Here is a 17,230-nt window from a genome sequence, read left to right on the forward strand (position 1 = left end):
TATTAAAATTAACACGGTTAAAGTACATGTTTAGCAATTAAGCAATTACCATATAATATTATTTTTATTCGGATTATAACAACAGCAACAATTTTATTTATTTGACTTTTAAACAAAATTTCATCTGCTTTAGTGATGTCTGATCAGGAACTCCGAGCACCCTTCGATATCGAAAGCAGTGTATTTTCGTCCACATCCATTACACTTTTATTGTTTTTACTTCTACTTTTGGTGCGAGTAAACTACACATACACAAACGGACCCAATGAATATTGATCGAAGCACTTCCATTTTATAAAATTTGTTTCGGAATTTTCTGGTTCTACGTTGGTTAAAAATTAAACCTATCGTCGGGATTGAAATTTATGTACTTCTTAGTTTTAAAAGGTATGATTTATTGAAATGATTTATTACATTGTATATGACAGTCCATGATAGTATTGATGGTAAGTGGTCACCACTGTCCATAGTCGGACTGTCCATTTACGCTATAAGAAATATTACCCTTTCCTTACATCGCCAATACGCCACCAACCTTGAGGACTAAGAACTTGGGACTGTTATGTCCCATGGGCCTGTAGTATTATTGGCTCACTCACCCTTCTAACTGTAACGCAACAATATTAAGTATCGCGGTTTGCTGATAGAATGTGTTATGAGTGGGTGGTATCTCTCTACACTTACTAAACCATATGAACCTCTACATACGATTTCCATTATTAACATTTACTAACCGTTGATAATTCTAAATCGTTACAAGTTCATATTATTAATCTATTGAACGTGAGTGAGCATTAGACAGACGTATAACAGAAGTATTTATGATATAATTCCGTGATACATTTATAACATGTAAATTGAAAAGTACGCTTACCTCTTTCAAAAGTCGATTGACTACAGCAATGCCATGTCTTTTTTTATTTTACACCTGCTGTAACGAAGCACAAGGTGGAGGTGCTGCACATACGAAGACCACTTAATTTGGAATTTTTTGTCGTTACAATAGTTATTTTCCCGCAATATCTAAGAAACGGAGCATTTTAGGTTAGGTTATTATAGCAATAGTAAATATTATTTTAAATGGCGAATTCGTAGATTTTTTGCTTAGGTGGAGTTAATACGTAAGTTGCAAATATGCAGTCGTAGAACAATATTTGATATATTGTATTTATCTCGTTTAAAATTTATTTTTCCATAGTCTATTTCTTCCCTTTTTTCGCAGTCATAAGTAATTTCAGTGCAAAAAACATCAGGGCTTTATCTGGCTTTTAAGACGAAGGTCCTCAATATCCTGCCGTAGTTATTAAGAGTTTCATTTGCATAATTCTTAGCGCCTATACTTTGTGTCAGCATTTCAGTTTTTTTAAGTATTACAGAGTCTTAATCATTAATCAAATAACACGAGTTCTAGAAATACACGTGGTATTACTAGGGCAATTTATATGATTTTTGTTTATACAATTTATTATTCTTGATTATGAGCTTTGATTCTTGTTATTGAGGCTTTTTTACCCTTTTACCAAAATTGTGGCAATATTTATAAAATGCATGTTAGCATTGTTAAACGTAAAATCGAGAAATGTTAAATTTGTAAGAACATAATAAAAACCATTATCGGTACATTATAATTGAAATGATTGTATAATAATTGTTTTGGATTACTAAGATTACTACTAACGTGTATTGTAAAAAAAATCTGTATAATCTTTATAACTCAACTATTCATTTTATTATCTTTAACAATGGCGTAACGTCTGAAATGAAGCCTTAATAGACGCGAACGAAATTATTAATATTGAAGACTCTTACTAAAACCATTTATGTGGGTTTGTTTTTTTCATGTTTCCTTATCCTTCAACTAATTTATTTTATGCTATTAGTCTGAGTCGCGGTCACTACCGCTTTCTTGCTCGCGCGGTCCCGTACCGCTGGATGACATAGAGTGATAGTCGCCTGTCAACTTGTCACACAATATGTTCACAAAATTTATTATTCTTGAAAATATAATATGCATAGGCTATAAAAACCAATAATTTTTCCATTTACTTTGAAAGAGAAAACTTTTTGTTACCGATCGATCCTTGTCAGTGAAATATTGAAATGCTTCGAGTATGTTCGAACTTTAGTGATATTTGTGGCTTTTATACAAGTTCGAATATATATGGTTTATTGTTACTTTCATATTATGTTCTTAACTTCTTTAATAAATATTAGCGATCTCATACATGGGTATTGCAAAGGTAGCACTGATAAATGGATAGATAGCCCGTGGCACAAAAATAATAAAACGTAATTTGGAAATCTGGTTTGCAAATGCTGTCATTTTCTGTGTTGCATATGGAGCAAACGTACACTGAGTGGGCCTGACATTTGCGTATGCTGCAGATACATACGAATTTGGAATTGACAACAATTTTAGTGGAAACGCACCAACACCCACAGCTCAAAAGTCTGACCTGATCATCAAAGCCATATGGATGCCTATTTCTAATCTAAAAGTCACTATGTCCATTTTAATCAATAGTTTATATACCGTTGAATAATTAAGGCTACAATCGTTAATTTTATACATTTTAACACGATTCCTATATATACATTTTATGTTTAATTGTCAATAGCAATAGCCAATTTCGTCGAAAGCAATCAATGTCCTCTACTTTTTACTCACGACAAGTTAATGAACAATTCAAATGAAACGAGTCGTACAGTATGCGCTGTAGAGTTGTACTAGATACGTCGATATCGATAATCGAAATAAATAAATTAATAAATATATGTATCACTTTTCAAATGTAACAATTTGTCGTCAAAAATATAACTGATAATTGTATATTGTTGCATGTTAAATACCCGTAAACGATTGATTGTGATGCACGAGCTTGTCAATGAAATAAAACCAATTAATTGAATGGCTGTGACGCAAACGATGTATGAATTTAAATGGAAATTGTATTCAAAACTTTTTAATTTATTTACGTGAATTCTAAATGAAATACGATATTAATGAAATACTTTATCGCAGCACAATTTGATTAAAAATATTTTCATAATATAATTAAATTTTAAAGTTATGGAATGTTTATTATTATAATCAGAAGAGAGGGCTTCTCTTAAGCGTACATTACCCTGGTTATAATTATTATATAAGAATCGGAAACCAACCTTTTGAGTTTTCATTTTAAAATTCCGATGAAATAATTTCTAATAAACTAGTCTAAACTCTTTAATGATAATTTAAAATGACGGATATGGGTTTCTGAAAAATATTAAAAAATATCTTCAATAAATGTGCTTAGTACAATTTTATAAATAACATAGAATTAACTAGTATATGTCGGCTTACTCCTATAATATATTTTTAGCTAGTGCTAAATAGTATTACTTCCATTTATATAATGTTCTGTGTTTAAAAAAAATATTGCCCATTCATTCGTCCCTCAGTTAGTACAGAAATACCGTTACGTATTCAATTACAATTGGTCCACAATTTTTGTAATTACATTCACCAGCTCCGATAGCCGTGATCGTCTAGTGGTTAGGACCCTACGTTGTGGCCGTAGTAACCCAGGTTCGAATCCTGGTCACGGCAGCGAATAGCTGTTACGGCGGTGCTATATATTTTTTAACTTCCTTTTTTATTTCCTTATACATATATAAATTAAATAGTGAAAAAGTTTGGATTTAGTTTTAAATATGATTTAAATTAGTATGCATTATATTTTATTTTATTTTTAGTATTACATCGTGAATTATTCGTAAATGTTATTTGTAATAGTTTGATAATAAATTGTACAAATGTGTAAAAAGAATAATGTTAAAATCAATGTACCTATGTGGCAACATACAATGATTATTAAATATTTAGCGACTTTATTAATTATCATAATTATAAATATGAAAATGAAGAGTTTATCATTCACATTTTGAAAATTATCATTTGCAAAATCATTTGAATCATTAACATAATTAATCCAAAACTCTATTTTTACGATAAAAATTCAAAAGAATATGTTTATCAGCTTCATTCTTGATTCTCATTTTACGCAATCATTATAGCATTTAGTCGTTAGCTATTATTATCTAATGCTGGTTTTTCTTTGGTTTTTCAAATAGCCCATCAAATAATCCAATTTTGACGAGGAAATTATCTAAATTCCATATTTTAAATATTTTTTTTATATCTATATTCAAAATCATCTTTATATGGATATAGAACGATGCTTAATCTTGTTTTGTATCAATAACAGTCAGCTCGACTTAATTAGTGGCTTGCGGCGATAATCTCTCGTCTTGATTGACTCACGAATTGGATTCTAATTAAATAAACCATCCTACATGCTCTCGCAAGGAATACACGACTAAATACTTCTAAAGATACGGTTTTTAATTGCATACAAAAAACGAAATTTTCAAAGGGACATGATAAATTTTTTAATGGATTACTCTTTCCGGGGATAATTGAAACAAAACGAAAGCCTCCTGAATATTAATCGGCGTAGAATTTTCTTTTTAATTAACAGTGTACATAAATTCGTAGGTTTTTTTTTACAAATTCGATGTTAAATGTTTTGTACCATTAAGTCACGCAGAAATGTAGGAGTTTTTTTGAGCCTCACTCATATGACAGTAGAATATATTAAAAAAAAAATGCAACAACATTTCTAAAAGACATAACAGCCCTCGTTGCTTCACTGGTGACAGGGCTGGTTCATTTTCGCCGAGAGAATCGGAATTGCAATTCAACGAGGAAATGCTAGTAGCATTCTGTGCAGTCATGATTTGTACAATAGCTATTTTATTCAAACCCTGACACTTCATTCGGGATATTTTTAACAAAGTTTAAATGCTTATGACAGGACCATAGTATATTTTTAATAAACTAGCTGAACCCGCGCTTTAACCCCGCGAAATGTATAAAACATAAAAGCGTCCAAACTTTCAGGCCCCGCGGGTTGAAACAAAAAGAGGAAAATTAATACTTTCCCGAAACTCAAACAATCAACATACAAAACTTCATCTAAATCGCTTCAGCAGTTTAAGCGTGAAGAGATAACAAAGAGAGTTACTTTCAGGTTTATAACGTTAATTATGTGTATCCACAAAAATATTGTCAATTTTGATATAAACAGTGACAAACAGAAATAATTTATGTCTCATATTAAAATATCATTAATACCTAAATGAAGCGTGAAATTCATCAAGCCTGATATAGCCATACATATTTTTAAGTCTTTTACATAATTATTAATTATCAACATAACTATTTTGTATTACATTATGTCTATGTATTTAAGTTTATGATTTAGGAATTTCTTAATTATAATGAATTAGTTTTTAAGTTTACTTGTTGACTTCCAGGCAGGATATATTACATACACATATCATTGTATTTAACTAACATGACTGTATTTTCAAATGTTGAAAAATAGTAATTATTGAGTGGCTTGCCGGTTTTTTATTTTAGAATATAAATTCTGAACTGGTGGTAATTTCATTTAATATAGTTTGTTAAATGACGATTCGAAAGTGCTTGTAAAAGCCTACTTGAATAAAGTATATTTTGATTTTTGATTTTAAATTGGATGTCCTTGGTATGTTATTTATTTTCTTTTTATTTTTTTAAATTCAAGACCTACATTTAAATAACATTTATATACATAAATGTTTTTATTGGTTTTAAAAACGGAACTCTTGTAGGATCACTCTCTCGTATTTCATCGAATCGATTAAACAAAAAATACTTTGATGAATTGTATAGAGTTCGATGACCCAATCACGAACGTAAACTAGAAGTCTGATATTTAAAGAAAAACAAGAACTCTACGAGGTTTATCAAATAAAACGGTTCGTTATGAAAAATGCACTCATATATTTTATTCATATAATATAAAGTAACGGACCGACGCCGGTGTGGCTGCGGCGATGTACACGAAGCCTTAATGACTGTTGTTATTAGATTCCTAGAAGTTCCCTGTAGGTAGACTTGTGCGATTTCAGTCCGTCTTTCAGACGCTTTATCATGGAAGCCATATTATAAAATAAACTGTCTTTTCAATTTGTAAATGCACGACAAGTATGAGGAGCAACACGTTGGAATAAATTCTTAGCTTTATCTTGAAAATAATGACATTGTTAGCCTAGCTATAGGACAGTTACTGGTTTATATTTGTTTTTTATAATTTTGGTTGATTTGATAAAAAATCTAGCACCCGTGAGTTGTTTTCATTCACATTGATTGAAAGCAACTACTGAAACTTTCGAACTTCGTAGCGGATGCTTACCGCAATCAGTTAGCAACAAGTCCTACTCAAAGCAAACTAGCTAAATTTACTTACGTAAATGCAAGGCCCATACTCATACCATCCACTGAGGCTTCTCAGTCGAAGGTTTACTAATTTTAGACGATTTTGAAAAAGTTATGAGCTAGACGTATTGGTAAGTTCAATTGGTAGACCTAATGGGTCTGCTTATCTGGTTTGCTTATCTTAAAATACTTCAGCCGCTTTTATTACCTAATGATGCCATCATATACGTCACCTTCTTGGGCTCCATCGCATAGCATTAAGCAGATAATACAAACCATACAAAAAAAAATACATCATTTATTTATAACCAATGGTGTACGATAGATTTCAAATAAAAAAAAATGAAAACAAAAATTCGTTCCTATATTTTTTAAACAAAAGTAATAAAAAATCACCAGTGAGTGTTGTGTCACTTGTTTAAATGAAATGCATAAAAATATACACTTCAAAATACATGTGCGAACGTAATTTCAAAACTTTTTATCTTTTTGCAAACATTCGCTTGTTTATTTCGATTTTACGTTTATATAATTTTTCATACTTTTGAAATTCACATCAGAACCAGAAAACCCATCTTTCATTAAAAATCTAACTAGCTCTCAAAAGTATATTTTTATATATTTCAAACATCAGTCTGCTTCACTTTAGTTACTAGATTATAATGCTACAGATCCCAGATGTTCGGTTCGAATTTCGAGTTGAGTGTATAATTAATAAGATGATTTTACTTACGTAAATTGTAATAATTAAAATATAGTTAAGAGTAAATTAATTCGTTGGTTTTGCGATTGATATCTTTTCAGCTAGCCGTCTCTTTAGACTATGATAATAAGGGAAGTCAATATAATAAAATTAAGATCGAATTGTGGTCACATATGATGACATTAACATTAACACTAACATCTAACATCTCTCCTTGGTAATAAGCAATATTACCATTATATTCTATCAGAAAACGGGTTAGTACCATCTGATAGCCAAATCTAACACAGCGTGCGCCCACTGGTCAAATCAAATATTTCGCTTTCCCTACTGACTGTTACAAAAGGGGACCCTTATCGTGAAATTACTCCCTCAGATTACAGGAAAGCGATAAGAAAGATATTACACAAAGCTATTATTTAAATCTTCTTAAATGTAGAAAATAAGCTTTGGAGTTAAAGTAAATCCATCATTTTGTTACATTATACAATTTTATATGATAAAAATCTTTTCGCGATAATAGATTATGGGAGCGACATCTTCCCCTCGATTTTTTTTATAATAATAGTTTTTATAAACTACAAATACTAAAAATAAATATTTTTTTAGATATAGCTTGTGTTGAGACATAGTTAACGTACTCAATATTGACTTCCGCCAACGAAACTGGAAACTGTTCAACGATCAATTGCAAAAATTCGAATTTATGTAAACGCAACCAATATTGATAGCCCTAAACTATTTTAAAATAAATAGCTAAAACAGGCTGTCATTATAAAATATTAATACTAACTTGATTCTGTATACTCTCAACCGTTGAAGAGTTCCATTGACTGAAGCCAATCTTGGGTTTAGTATCAGGTCCTCGGAACTGAATCAACATATAAAATTGCAGATTTGTAGGATAAGGGGAAGTGGGCCAAATTTAACTCGGAGATTTGATTAAACACACCTGGCCAGGCAAAACTTAATAAAACCTTGTAAAAATGAGTTCGCTGTTTTTAATTAGTACACGTGCTTTCTGTAATATATATTTTTTTGTTAACTAGTCCTTTGCAAATATTCGTTGTGGCCGTAGCATTAAAAAACAAGGGTAAATAGAATTAATTCATGTATTCATTTTTATCGCCTAAATAATAATTATAAGGATAATATTTATAAAAAAAAAATGCTACCATTCTTATTTGGAGCTTAATAAGTGACAATTTAATTAAGTAATTTTGCCCACATTTTGTGTAATAAATTATTTATATTAAGAAAGGTGACTTAATAAAAAACGTATTTGCTAACATTTTTTATATAATTTTAAATGCAATAGATATATTTAAAGTTTATACGTAATAGATAATGCTAATCGTATTTTTATCATATAATATTTTCCGTATATCAAAAGTTATTGGAAAACACTAAAGTTTCGTATTTTTAATGGTTCAATTGACGTTACACAAAAGCACAGTCGTTTGAGGCTGAAGGGATTTTCGATACCCAATTTTCTCGTCAGGTCACGTTATAATAGAATGAGGGCGGAATAATGTCACGACTGAGAATCGGTGTGGTACAATGGTGAGTAGAACAGTATGGCAGTGCACTTTATATCAAACGACATTTTAACTTTTTTAATTTTTAGTACAATCGGCAATAAGATAGACTCTGCTCTTATATTTCAATCTTCATTCTCGTGATAAAGGTTTGTTTAGGCTATATTAATGTTTTGCTGGTCCTACTTTTCTGTTTTTTGTTATGTGTTAACTTGCTCATTTACTTATATCTGAAATTGAATACCCAGGGCAGATCAGACATTTACATCCAGCCAGGATTTTTTTTTTAACTAGCATCATATCTTTTCTCTAGTCAATGTACAAAAATCATACCCAAGTTATTATTAAAATATGCTATTTTATTTTGTGTTAGCATAATGCAAGAATTTCAGCTAAATTACAAAGCTAAGTTTCTATTACAGAATTGAATTCAAATATTAACAAGAAAAAACCATTGCAAATTAAAATAAAATTAATGTCACCTCTGAGTTAATTAAAGTAGTATATGGATACTATGTATTCAAATTCAAATGTAAGTTCAGCCTCTTCTTCTGAATACAAGAAAACAATAAACACGATAGAAGAAAAAATAAATCTTTACACATATCAAATATAAAAACGAACAATCGAAATGTAAATACAAACTACAACATAAAACCAATCAATATTAGAAACCGGAAAGAAGTGCTCCAGCTTTTGAGTTCTTTTAAACTTAGTTTTTAGTCAAACCAGCTGCCATAACGTACCAGTACACTTTTACACAGGCAATGAAATTATCAAATCAACAATCATTTAAATAAAAAAAAAATCACGAGATTCAGCGTTTATTTAAAAGATTACTAAATTAAATTCATCACTCACATATTATTATGAATAAGAATGTAGTGAAATGCTTGAATATATGTAAATAATATATACCTAAATGTTTTGTGCAAATTGCTCATTGCATTCCTATTAGAAAGAACATATATATTTAAAAATCATTTTGGAAGTACTTTTTGACAGTACAATTAAGCTAAAGTAAATGTTATAAGTATATTGTTATTTAATATTAAACTTTAATATTAATTCTTAATCATTAACAAATAAATAAATAATCAATAATATGGATTCTTACGTAAAAGTCGTACAAACCATTGCTTAGTTTTAATATTAGACCGTCTCTTATATTATTAGCCATCAAATAATTATTAATCGTCTATGTAATAAATTTTTTCGTCTTATTATTTTTACGTTTTTAATATTACATTCCACTATTAATCGTCACGACGTATCGTAGTCGTAAGGTGAAAAAATATTATTCAGTCAACATTGTTAGACCGTGTGAAGTTATTGATTCTATCGAAACGATAACAATGTGGCAGTGCATGCCACTACGTTACGGTAATTGATGGCTTGAAACTAAATTGTATTACGGCTTTCATTTGTTTTCATTGGATTATAGCCTTATTTATTGTATCGACACACATAATACAAGAACATTCGTATTAGTAGCTTAATTTCGCTTGACTTCGCTGGGATTATGGATACAATTAAGAATTATTTTTTTAGTAAAGATTATTCAAACATATGGCACACGATATAAAAAAGAACCTTGTCGTAATACATTTTAAGAACATTTCACACATGTAGACTACCTGCTGCACTTGCACCTGACACTCTCTCTCATAATCCGATAGCACAAGTCCCACACAGAGACTACAAGTACCAACTACCAAATTCCTAACTACTGAATGTTATGAATTGTTTCTAAATCTCCGGATCTTCAGCCTTACAAACTAAACTAATCACTAAATCGTCGAGGCAAAATATAGTGACTTAAATAGAATTTCGTAAAGCGTTTTTATATCAGCATACAAGCGAGCAAGCGGCGTTGAATTTTGCACTGCCTAATATGTGTTTATATATTTACTTGTGCTTCATCATATCATCATCATCACTATCGGACTAAAATCAGCCACACTTGTGACACATTTACTAACCCGAATTGAGGCAGAGTGGCAAGCTCCAAACCTCCTCAAATGGCTTAGCAGTGAGACATAGACACTGAATGTTTACTCTTATTTTCATTTGTTTTTTATATACTTTTGAGTATTGGTTAAAAAAACAGCTTTTGTTTTCGGGATAGCTTGTATCTCGTAAATACGCTGAGTACCTATATATAACTAGACTCCTATTTATGGTTTTAAATTTTTATTGAAATAACCATATTTTTCTCGACGCATCTCCAAATTCCTTCAGTGCCTATACTTTGTGTTTAATATAAACCAATCATTTAGATGCTTCCCAGTATTATTTCATTCAATAATAAAATAATTGTCGTTCATTCTACAATAAAATATTTGACTTATAGAATGCGAATATATGTATAGAACTTCTTATAACTATTACGGAAAGTCACCAAACTCGTACGTGTCGGAAAAAAATCTGAGCAAAGAATCTAAGCACTAGATCCACTGTATAGCAACGTGATGAACTAAGCTCCTTATCGCGAGGCAATTTATTTTTGCCCTAGTCGAGTGAAAGTGAAGTTCTAAAGAAATAAGGAAATATATTTTATAATATTATTTATCACAATACAAATTTTAAAATGCTACGTTATATACTTTTCGCCTAAGGTAACGGCTCAGGCTGGCTTCGTGTCTAGTAATCTACATTTAATCTATAGTTTGAGAGTAAAAATGAGTAGACCTTCATTAAATTTTAATCTGCCTCAGATGTTTTGGTTTCTTATAATCACTAGAAGTTTTAGTTATTGCAGATTATAAGATTGAAAAGTAACATTACTATTTTCAGGTGCTTGAAATATTTATGTATATATCGGGTACATAAAACTTTACACATTGATTTTATGATAGATCAGAAAAACAGTTAAATAATTAACAAGATTAATTAGATTTTATTTCTGTTTATAAATAATAATATTAATATAATATCATTGATCCAATGATATTATATTAATGTTTTGCATTATTCTCCACTTCAACTATTCACGATGAATTTTAACCATTATATATCTTATTATCGGGTTTTAGACACGATCTTCACTTATTTATTTTGTTGGACGTTTCGAGACCTGTCGTGGACACGAACTGACTGGATTACGTATGGTTATGACAATTATTTCTAGTGAGGGTGGGGCGTCAGTTGATTTAATAGTTTCTTTTTTTTTATTATTTCATGAAATAGATATATATTAGAATAATATTAGAAATGGTATATTTTTATCAACACAATAGAATAAATAAACTTAAAATAAAGTATAATTTTGAATAAATGTTAAGCTGACTTAAGGACAATATTTTTTGTTAGGTATAATTATGTTATACATTGGCAAACAATTATAGTCTATTAATCGATAAAATTATCTCGTTAATATTATTATAATCCTATCTATTAATCGGGTCACTGACTCTCTCTCTATCTCACTGTCAACCATCATAATTTAAAATTATTCAAATTATAGTTAATTGAATATTCTATAAATATGTTATGAGTTTGAACTGAAATTAATTTTCTGTATAAGTATATATATTAAAAAATAAATAAATTGATATAATAATCTTCGTTTTAATAAAATTTTAATGTTCCGACGAGTTTCCTGCGCTCCTCTATTACAAAATGGCGGTTGCTGATGTTGGTATTTTATCAACCTTTGATCGCAATATTCAATCATTGGCGACGACTAAAATTAATCATCTATTTATAGATGATTAATTTTAGCTGAAGACTTAGAAGACATCGGGAGAATTATATAATAAATTTAAATAAATGGACGGTTACGAGTTTAATTATTTTTGTGTATTTATTAACTTTGTGAAGAAGAATTTAGAGATAGATTCGTATTGGGTATGTTATCAGGACCAGAACGAGATAAAATATTTGCTCAAGACTTTAAAGAGTTACGCTAACAAAATCTTGAAGATGTTTATTCGACGACTCGTCTCTTCTTACTACGAGTATATCAGAACAAATGTTCTGATAATTAGTTGCCGGAGAATTCGAGTAACGGTTTAACGGGAGTGAACGGTACAGCACTGACAGTGACGTTTGATTCGTATAAAATTTGTGATGACAAGGAAAAACAGCTACAAAACTCTTTGCGTAAGCAATAATATCATGTGATTAAATATTAAAATATAAATACTAAACGAACACGTATTTGATTTGCCCATATTAACAGTAATCTTCATATCTTTGCAGCATTCTATATCGCTAGCAAACAATTTTTCGTCCACGTAAACTTTGACTTTCTCTTTGAAGTTTGAACTATCATGATAAAATAAATATAAATTATGAATATGACCTTAACCGGTTATTCAGAAGTTACAGAATACAAATTAAAGTTAGACGAACATGAAAAAACGATTTTATTACTAAAAATTGTTAACTTTTAGTTAAATTATATAGCCTGTGCAGAAATAATCACGTAACAAAAGCACTGTCTCCACGAGGGCGATCGCGCGGAAATGCTCGGAAGTTGAAATTAAACTTCAAACAACGTACTAAATTCGAAAAGTCAGCGGTGCGTGGTCAGAATATTAGCCTTGGAAAATATTGCCGTTAAATTACATTTTAATTTAAACTTAATATTTTTTGTGCATACGTGTTTATTTCAACTATTTACAACTGCAATTTGAGAGAAGATTAAAAATACAACTTTTTACATTTATTGATCTACAAGGTAGTGGGATAACATTTAATTTTTATTATAACATTTCCATAAGATCATGAGCGTATATAAAATATTATTGTCATAGTAATCTTGACAGGTATTAGGCCGTACGTCAAAGACAAAGAAACGAATGTACCATTAATGTACCTAATGGTAAGTGGTCCTTCACTCATAGACAGTAATATTGAAATTAGTATAATCCACTTCCAACATCTTTAATATACCACCAAACACGGGATCTATACATACAAATCAATAAATACGTGTCCCTTGGGTGTGTTGTTATAGTCAGTATATGTGTTAGCAACCATACAAAATAAAATTCACTTTTTATAATGATGATGTTAAAATCATTTAACATATTAGACGACAATGGCGACGATATTACTTGATTGTAATGTAGTTATTGCCGCGAAATTCAGCAGTAACTTTCCTCAGTTTGAAATCTGGACACGACAACACAAAAGCTTTGTAATTGCAACGCGCTATGTTGGCGTATTTCAGTGCGGTGGTAATTGAGCCAGCGCAATTATCGGTATAATGTTTGAATAGTAACTAATGGCATAAATCTCTCCTAACTAACTTATGCGTTACTGATTTGAGCCCAGTTTCGGAGGTTCTGGGTTCTAATCTCGTATATATACCTATTTCTCTTTATAAATTATTAGCTTAATAATTTAGCAAGCAAATTAGCAACGTAAACAAATAAAATCGTTGTTTAGCGATTGATCTCCCACCGTTCGTGTCGGGTTGCCATTCCATTGGATTATGAGATTGAAGGGTTAAAGAGAGTGCATTTGTGGTTGCTTGTGAACTGTAATATAATTAATTAATTCGTTCATTATGTTCTGCGCAGTTGACTGGTCTTTGAGATTAAAGCAGCAGCTTGCCTGAAATTCAGCCAGAGAGAATTATTAATATACATCTTACTGTATACGTACATTGTCTAGAGGTAAAATCGATAACGATAATCAAGTTTCGCAATATACCAATATATATTGTAGAATTTGATTGTCAATATTGATTTACTTCTAGTAATCTATTAGAATAAAAATTTTAAAAATACAATCAGAAATTTCTCACATTTAATAAATCTGTGAAATACAGATACTTTTAAAAATTTTGGAGACGTATGTTATTTACATCCATAACCGATGACTTTACAAAACTTTTACGACAGCCTTTATATCCATTTCAAACGAACTGCCATACAAGCGACTTCACTTTTTAAAAATAAACCTATAATTTTCTCTATAATTTCAACTATAAACAAAGATACATATGTACATATTACGAGTAAATACGGAATGTTCTTAGTCGTTATGAAAATAACGAGTAACATTTGTTTCAATTACGGGTATTTCATTAGCGAATATTCTGTTTCGTATACGTTAGCATTGTTTCACTGACTCCTGCAAACAATCCGATAATAAGGAGAATTTTGGAAGTGCCGACATAGCTATAATGCTATTATGAAAAGACAGACACAATCACGTTATTTATGTACATGTAACATTAGTATATAAATACGTTTATTAGTAATTGAAGGATGGTACAAATACAAAAAAACGTACTTTCTTCCATGTACGTTTGGTCAATCGACCTGTTTGATGTTATATTTTTGTTAACACACCAAGACAAAATAAAATATTTATTGATACTTGTTTGGTTTTCTTATATGATTAGGTATATTTACGAAGAAAAATGCAACGCAGGAAACCGCAATAAAACTTTAGCGGCGTCTGTTGACCGAGCCCTTTGTGACCCTTTTCTAGAAATGTCAAATTCGGCACGCTTATAATTTTGTACTGTTGTTGGCTGAAATATTGCCAATAAAACATTATTCGTTTGAGGTATTTTTATGCCTCCTCGATTGGTTGTTTCCTTTTCCAGAATGATAATCCAAATTAAAAATATTTCTATTGTTTGATAACAATAACACTATATTGATATATAGTGTTATTTTTTGATAAGCTTAAGTCATCGAAGTTAACCTGAAGTCACTAATAATAATTTGATATTTTATCTGTAATAAAAGTCGTTTAAATATACTCCTATCACGGGTATCACCGGCACCGACTGCGCCGGAATGCCCACTAAAGAACCAGCGGTAGTCATTCTGTCTTTTCGGGTTCACGAGATCTTTTGCGCATAGTAACGCGCCGCCCTGACAGTTGGCTTGCCTATGCAGTCCTCCACTCCTTAAGTTCCCAAGATACAGAGAAACCCCTCCTTCCAGCAATGCTTACGAAGAGTGGAGAAGGTGCGCATAGCGCCGACGCTTCCTCCCCAGTATTTTTCGAAGGAACGGGTGAGCACTCTCCTAACGCTACCATTCCGGGGCCTCGTTCCACGCCACTCTCGTAGAAGGAGACCATTGCAATTCATACCTAAAAAAAAGCTCGCAGAAGTCGGTCTTAGCCGACTTCCTATATTATTTGACCAAGAACCGATCTCTGTGGTACCCAGCATGCTGATGCTGGACAATACGCCAATTGCCCTCGCCCAGAGAACCACCCGGTCCTAGAGGTATTCCTCGATTAACCTCCTGACATAGAAAAGTAACCCGTGGTATCGGAGTGCCTCCCTTATGTTCGTTATCATATTTTGCTGTAAGATTATACTGCTCACTAGTGTGCTTGCTCTTGTATGCCTGCTTTATAAGCAACTATTTACAACGTGAAGATAATATAATAAGAGAATTTGAGCTTCGACACTATTAACTACGGTAAATAAAGTTATAGTAATATATATTTAAAATACCTCAGATAACTCAGATTTATTATTGCAAATACGAGTAAGTAGATTGTATTTTTAAGACGAAGATTTTTTTAAGACAGGCAATCCTTAATCTAATTGATAATCCCAACGGCGCTTTTCCCCGGGTAAAATTTTGTTCATTGACCTTGTATTCCGCTTATCCAGGTTACGTTACGAGGGTCCGGTGCGGGATAGGGTCGCAGGGAACTACAAGGAAGGCCGCACTGTTACCCGAATTGATAATGGATCTTTATTCACAATTATAAAGACTGTATTTAATACGGAATTACAAGTTTATTTATCCATTAATTTACTAATTTAATGATCACTAGTATAAGACTGTAATATAATAATCTAGTATGATCTTAAGTTAGTAGTATTTTATATACATATATTTTTGGCGTTTTTTTGAGTTTCATATTTTTAACATTTACATTAAATTCTCATTACTTTTTAAGCCCAAAAATATTATCTTCACTTTTTGTGTCTCGTTTGTCTTATCAATTCATACATGATTGATTTTATTCCATTTAATATGATCTCGCTTTTTCTCGTTCGTTTTGTTATAATTCATTTAATAAATTATAGATAATTTTATAAATACTTTTATGATACTCTTGCTGTTTTGAGGAATGTTTTTTTTTTTTAATGTGACAGTTTAACTTAACACCTTCTTAACTTACTTAGTTTATTGGATACTTTTTAACATTCTATCATTTTGCAATACAAATTATTGAAATATTTTTTAATATTGTAATTCCAAAGAAAATAAGTTTATTTCCACAACAAAATCATTTTCTAAAATTTAAAATACTACGTTGACTAGAAGAAAATAGTTCTACAATCATAGTTGATGTTAAATAATTTTACTAAAAATAGTTTATCTTTAATATTAACCAATTGTGAAACACAACAGTAAGTATAAAGTTTGTTTATTGAACATTTTTACTAATTCAACTTCCTACTAATAATATAAAATTTTAACAAAAATATAACCGACTTTCAATTTTTTATTAAAATTTACATGGGACCAATTACCGAGGGTAAAGGTTTTCCAAGGGTAAAGTATACCCTCCGAAAAAAAAGGTAGAAATCATAAAAAAATACAACTGAATTCATATTTTTTTTGGATCGATTAAAAACGAACCTTGCAGAGTCTTTGCAGATTTTACAAAGCTACGATTTTTTTACAAGCTTGTTTTTTCATTATTAACAAGATATACTCTGATCAACATATAGAAAGCCTTTTA

General features: G+C 30.6%; 1 protein-coding gene and 1 non-coding gene across 2 annotated transcripts in view; both read left to right on the forward strand.

Annotated features, from left to right (window-relative positions):
- Window positions 1–17,230, forward strand: part of LOC125065520 (galanin receptor type 3) — a 60,814-nt gene that overhangs the window by 34,633 nt on the left and 8,951 nt on the right. The gene's annotated exons all lie outside the window — the stretch shown is intronic.
- Window positions 3,518–3,589, forward strand: Trnah-gug. Its single transcript has one exon. It is a non-coding gene; the product is annotated as a tRNA-His (tRNA).

The sequence above is a fragment of the Vanessa atalanta genome, chromosome 1 (genome assembly GCF_905147765.1).
Source record: "Vanessa atalanta chromosome 1, ilVanAtal1.2, whole genome shotgun sequence".
Taxonomy (NCBI): Eukaryota; Metazoa; Arthropoda; class Insecta; order Lepidoptera; family Nymphalidae; genus Vanessa; species Vanessa atalanta.